The sequence below is a fragment of the Miniopterus natalensis genome, chromosome X (assembly GCF_054644295.1).
Source record: "Miniopterus natalensis isolate mMinNat1 chromosome X, mMinNat1.hap1, whole genome shotgun sequence".
NCBI classification, from domain to species: domain Eukaryota; kingdom Metazoa; phylum Chordata; class Mammalia; order Chiroptera; family Miniopteridae; genus Miniopterus; species Miniopterus natalensis.
This window is the reverse complement of record NC_142103.1, coordinates 10,031,612-10,038,330: the sequence shown is the minus strand read 5'-3', so window position 1 is coordinate 10,038,330 and position 6,719 is coordinate 10,031,612. Positions and strand designations below refer to the sequence as shown.

General features: G+C 38.3%; 1 pseudogene; it reads right to left on the bottom strand.

Moving 5' to 3' along the window:
• Window positions 1-426: 426 nt before the first annotated feature.
• Window positions 427-989, bottom strand: LOC107525786 (large ribosomal subunit protein eL18 pseudogene; annotated as a pseudogene).
• Window positions 990-6,719: the final 5,730 nt, after the last annotated feature.

Sequence of the window (6,719 nt, the reverse complement as noted above, 5' to 3'; positions counted from 1 at the left end):
GGTTATTTATAAATGTATTATTTTGTTTTTAAGTATTTGGAGATTCTCCATATCTCTTTCTGTTATTGATCTTTAATGCAATTTTATTTTGATCAGATAATATATTTGTATAATTTTAATCTCTAAAAATGTATTTAGACTTGTTTCATGGGCTAGAATATGGTGTAACATGATAAATGTATATATACTTGGAAAATTATTTATTTTGATTCTTTTTGGTGGAGTATTATATAAATTTCATTTTATTGATTGTAATCTCACTGAGTTTCTATTTGTTCTGTTTTTGAGAGAGAGGTATTGAAATCCCCAATTGTAATTGTAAGGTACATAGATTTTCCCTTTCAGCTCTCTGTGCTTATATCATGTATTTTTTTTTTTTTTTCTTTCAGAATCCACAATCTTTTTAATAACAAGGTAGGATATGAGTTAATTTTTGTAGCCCCGGCTGGCCCTTCAGCCTCTTCCATGCTCAAACTTCCGGCCCTTGGATTTTATGTAGGGTTTGGTGTGGCTGTGAGGGGTTCCTGGGGTCTTACCAAAACACCTGTGCACCTCTTGGTCCTCGTTCAGAAAGCAAGATGGTGCCACAGCCCTTGGGGGAGTCCAGGGCCAGCTGGTCGAAGATGAGGATCTTGACCCAAGCCTTGAGGATGCGGGTCCGGGCGCGGCTGCTCATGTGAAGTGCACATATCTTCAGTTTGGGTACCTCCTGGACTCGCATGTCATCAGTTATAGTCCCCATGACTACCGCAGTTTTGCCCTCCAGGCAGGGAAGCTTCATCTTCCGGATCATCTGGAAAAGGGACACAGGCGGCCGGTTGGTGCAACTCATGAACAACCTCTTCAGCACCACTTGGTTGAAGGTGGAGTTGGTTCGTCTGACCAGAAACCTGTATAAGTTTGACCAACAGCCTTAGGTAGATATCCTGGCTCTTGGGCTCCTTGCGCTGAACCTTTTGGTCTTTGTTGTGGCAGATGTCGACTCCCATGATGGCGCCCTCTGTTCACATCATGTATTTTTGAATCTCTGTCGTTAGAAGCATGATATATAAGATTGTTATATATTTTTAATGAATTGACTTCTGTGACATATGAAATGACCCTCTTTGGTTTGAAATAGACTTTGCATGAATTAATATCGTCACTGTAGATTTCTTTGGTCTATTGTTAGCATGATTAGCCATTTTTCTTTCAGTACTTTTAAAGATATTTTTCCTTATACCTTCTGACTTGCATTGTTTCCATTAAGTACTTTGCTGTCTTTTTATATTTGTTCTTCTGTATGTAATATATGTCCCCCCCCCCTTGGCTTCTTTTATTATTTCTCTTTATCACTAATTGTAATCAATTAGACAATTATTTCCTTTGGTGCATCTTTTCATGCTTTTTGAACTTGGGACTTAGTGACATTCTTAAATTTGTAAGTTTATAATTTTCATCTAATTTGTAAAATGTTCAGCCATTATTTCTTCCAATATTTTTCTGCCCTCCCTCCTCCTTTTGTCCTCCTAATGAATATTCTTTAGGATAATTGTCCTACTACTCACTAACACTGTGTTAACTTTTTCTTCTTTTCCTTTCTTTGTTTAATTTTCAGTACTTTCTAATGTTATGTCTTCAAACCCAGTAATCCTGTCTGCAGGTTCTTTTTCCTCTATTTACCCTTTACACACTGATGTTCCTCCAGTGATCTTTCCTGTCCCACCTGTTCATCTCACTCTGCATACTCATATACTTCCAGGGCTTCAGTTACCATTTGTATTCTGATCACTGCTAAAACTGTATCTTTACTCCAGACCATTCAGTATCCCAGTATTTCTGACTGCCTATTTGACATCTTTCCCAGCTTTACCCAAAGGCACATAAGCTCACACAGAACTATTATCTCCTCTTGATATTCTACTATTATACTAAGTAGCAACACAAAACAACACAAGACAACTATTTATCAAAACCAGAAATATGGGTCTCATTAAAAACACACATCCTATTTCCAGACCTCGACATCTATTTGATGACTACATTTTGTCAGTTTTAGCTCCTTAACGTGACTCAGGTTGTTCTTTTCTCTATTAAAACTGCCACTGCATTGGCTCAAGCTTTAGGCTTTTCTCATCTACACTACTACAACCATCTCTTTGTCTTTATAAGCCTCTTCCAATCCTTCCTGAACTCTGCCTACTGCAGAATTAACTTCTATTATGCAAATCTGATCACATCATTCTCTTGGTTGATATGGACAACAAGATACAGTTCATATTTCTTCACATAAGATACAAAGACTCCCACAATCCTTTGCTTACTTCACTAACATAAGTTTTTTTATAATTGATTTTTTTAGAGATAGAGCAAGGGAGAGGGGGAGAGAGAGAACCATCAATGTGAGAGAAACATCGATTGGTTGCCATGCGTCCCAACCAGAGATAGAACCCCAGACCTGGGTATGTGCCCTCACTAGGAATCAAACCCATGAACCTGTAGTACAACTGAGTCACACCAGCCAGGTCACTAACGTAAGTTTTAATTCAAGTAATCCATGATGACTATTTGCAGTTCCTTGAAAAACCTATGTTGTTTCATACTTCTATGTCTTTGCTTAGGGTGTTCCCTCTTCTTAAACTATCCTTTCATCTTTCTGTATGGCATACTGTTACTTATTCTTTCAGACTCATATCAAGAGTTCATTTTTCTGTGAAGCATTTCCTAAGGCTCTCATGGTGAAAACTTTTTTTTTTGAGCCACCAAAGTACATGGTACCTCTAATACACCATTCATTATGTTCTATTGCAGATATTTGTTCATGTCAGTCTTTCTTAATATACTTTGAGCTTCTTGACTTGATTTCTGTATTCCTAGGTTTCTGTATTTCTAGGTACAATGTTTAACATATGAAAAGTGCTGAATAAATGTTTATTGATGTATAGAGTTATGTTCCATTGATAGAAAATTGGTAAGAAGTGTGGCAGGATTTGAATCCATATTTTTATGAATTCAAATCCTTGCTTCATCCACTACCTGATCCTATCTTCAAGTTAAATACCCCAATTCCTTGACTCTTTTTTTCTAAAGTTTCCTCTATTTGGACTTATTTGATATTATTTGGTCATTTTTGAACTCTAACACACACACACTCTCTCACTCACTTTCATTGTCCAATTTTCCACATGTATTTAAAGTATAAGATTTTAAGACTAGAAATCTATAGAAGATATGGAAGTTTGTATTTTCCAGCAAAGCTGCAACAACATCTTATATTCCACATGCTATTCTGCAATGTCACTCTCCCATCAAGAGGTAGTCTATTTTTCCACTTCTTTGAATCTGCATGGGTCCTGTGAGTACTCTGACCAATAAAATATAACAAAGGTGATGTGACAGTTCTTGGAATATGTCTAATTGGTCTGGCAGTTTCTACTTCCTCCTTCTTGAAAGCTAACCCAAGTATGACTACCTTGACACCACCAATGTTGTCATGTGGAGAGGCCATGGAGGATGTGATGTCATGTTGAGGGAGAGGGAGAGGGAAAAAAAGAGGGAGAGGGCGAGGTGAGAGATGAGAGAGAGAGAGGGAGAGAGACCACGCGGTGTCAGATCTTGTGGTGCCAGACGTGTAGGTGAAGAAGCTATTTTGAAAGTGGAGTGTCCTGCCCTAGCTCTCCAGCAGATTGCATATGAATTCAAGACAAACTACTAGCCAAGGCCATCTCAAATTCCTGATCCATGGAATTGTGAATAAAATAAAACAGTTGCTTTAGGCCACTAAATTTCGGGTGGTCTTTTACACAGTAATAGATAACAGAAATGGAGTAGAGGGGAATATAACTAATATGTCTATCATCATGGAAGGTTTAGAGTAAAAACCTTTTTCCTAAGCTCCAAAATACTAAGAGGAGGAAGTCAGTCTTGAGGCTAGAAAGATAAAGACAAATAGAGGTCCTCTTTATACCTTTAGCAGGAAATAAATATATAGAGTTTGGTCCCATTTAAGTGGTGGAGATAAAATATAAATGACTTATAAACAGGCAGAAAAAAGGCTTGATTTTCAATAGTACAGATGATAAGGAGAACGGAAAGGTAGCAGTTATGTTGGACGGCTTAAAAAGTATCCCCCAAAGTCACAATAGGCTGGAGTAATGGGTTTACCATAGAAGATAGAATTTAGCAAGCATTAATTAAAAGTGGTGTGATTGAGTCCAACATGGATATGTACAAAAATAAATAATTAGCACAACCTGTGAGATAATAATTCAGGTGCCAGGAATTGCTCAGAGAGGTAATAACTCCTTAAATCACATTATTAGAAGTGGAAAATTTCATATGAAGAAGTTTGATTATCCTTTTTTACTCAGCAAACACACATTGTTCTGTGAGCAATCAGGAGAATGAGGGGACTCAAAACCCTATTACCTGCAGGAACAGTTGACCTTCTAGGTCCTTGTCAACCTGAAGAGTCTCTGAATCTAATTTTAGATGCACTTTTTAAAAAAACAAAAAATTAATTTATTTAAAAAAATTTTTAAAGTATGTTTTTATTGATTTAGAGAGAGAGGAGGGGAGAGATAGAAACATTGATGAGAGAGAAACATCTATTGGCTGCCTCCTGCACGCTCCCGACTGGGGATTGTGCCTGCAACCCTGGCATGTGCCCTGACCAGGAATCAAACCTGTGACCTCTTGGTGCATAGATTGATGCTCAACCATTGAGAAACACCAGCCAGCCTTTAATGCATTCTTGAAATCCTGAAGGTCTCACACAATTCCTCAATACCATGTCCTGGCTTGGATCCACTGTAGTAGTGTTCTTTAAATCCAACTGCATAATATTCTAACAAGATCTGGTAAGGCAGTTGCCCAGAGGGAGAATTGTTTCTGGGCTTTTTCATGGTGAGATTTGATTAAGGCAGGCATTCCCGTAAAACCTCTGAGGTAGACTGGGGTGGGTATTTTTGAATGGCCCTGCTGTCACACAAACAGGAAGGATTTCCAGTTTCCCACTTAGAAAGAGCCAGCAGGCATGGGGTCAAGGTCAGTTGGACATGACTTCACCAGAGTTTTGCCCCTGTGTGCTTTGCTTTGTGATGTATGACTCATTATAATTAAATTTTGAGCTAGATTAACTATAATTCCTGCACTTATTAGGTGATCAGGGTTTAAAGTCCTTGTAAAAGAGGATGAGCTGTTCATTCTGATAATACAATTAAGTACCCAACAGAGCTAATATTTTATTTTAAGGAAGAGTAATTTTTGATAATGATACATTTTATTTTCCAAATCCCTGCAGCAGTGGGTCACATCTTCGGTGAGAAAACCAAAGAAAAAGTGTAAATTCAAAAAATTTACAGTGTTTGAAGGTAGATTAGTATGGCCTTTCCAGAGTTAGCTTCTCCCTTGAAGTCCACTCCCAAGACCTTGTTCCCTTGGGCACACATGTACCTTAGGATTCTCTACAGCAATGTACACCTGGAAACATTTCTGGAAGCACTGATCTCCCCTTCCTTCATTTTCTCTTATAGAAACAAGGCATAATATCAGCATTCCTAAAAGTTTTTTTTGGCAATATTTCCTTAGAACAATCAAAGAGAGCACTGATTGGGAAAGATCAGGAAATGCTTCCTAGAAGAGGTAATTATTTGAGAAGATCATTGACTCAAGGTTTGTATGAGAATTGTGGCAGATAGTTTAGGGTCAAGAAAGTCAGTTAGAAGGTTATTTTAGTAATCCATGTGAGAGATCAGCAGTAAGGATAGAGAGAAGCAGATATATTCAGCCAGTATTAAAGAAGTAGAAGCTTAAGGACTTGCTGATTAATTGGATGTCTTTGGGATAGTGAGTGTGGAGTCAGAAAAATTTCAGATGCTTGATTTGGGTGATTGAGCACATGATGGCAGGTAAGGTGGTAAAGTATGTTTTGTGGGGGAAGAGTATTTCTTCTGGAATGGTGGAAGAGATTTTGAGTTGTAGTTAACTGTGGCACATCAAGGTAGAGATAGATGTCTAATAGGCAGCTGGATGCATGTCTAAGACTCAAAAGAGTCTTGCTTTCTTATGGCATAAATCTTGTTTTGTTATGTATAGAAGATGTAGATTGAGAGGTCATTGCCATTGCCATAGCAGATGTAGTCATGAATGTGGACCAGGGATAGGATATTTGAATTAAACTTTAAGAAAAAGACCAAGGACTTAATTCTGGGGAAGATTAACTCTAAAGGGATGAGCCAAGGAGGAGCCAGGAAGAAGACTTGGCAGAAACAGGTATCAGTGGTTTTAACTATAGGGAACTCAGGACAATTGAGGCAAAGGGCAATAAGGACACCTTCTAAAATAAATCAGCTTTCTCAGCAAGCAGAATTGATGGAAGAGAGGCTGAGGAAGACACTCCAGGTTTAGAGTTGAGCACAAATCACAAATATAGTCACAGAAGGTGAACTGTGGAAGGTGCCAAGGCAAGAATTTCAGTGAACTAAATTAAACTTTTTCTCTGAGAGCAGATTGCCATCATTACCCATGCTGACCAAGAGCCTCTGTGTGACTTCTCCCTTTCTGAAATCCACGTAAATATCACCTTTTCCCCCTTCGCCTCTGGCAATTAGGCTGCAGCATCCATCTTTTGCTGCTTTCTCTAAATCCTTCCTTGGACATGCACTGCTGCTGATCTTTGAGAAGGATAGAAACTGAGGCTGGCTCCACAGTATTCAAAGCCTACTACAATCTAACCCAAA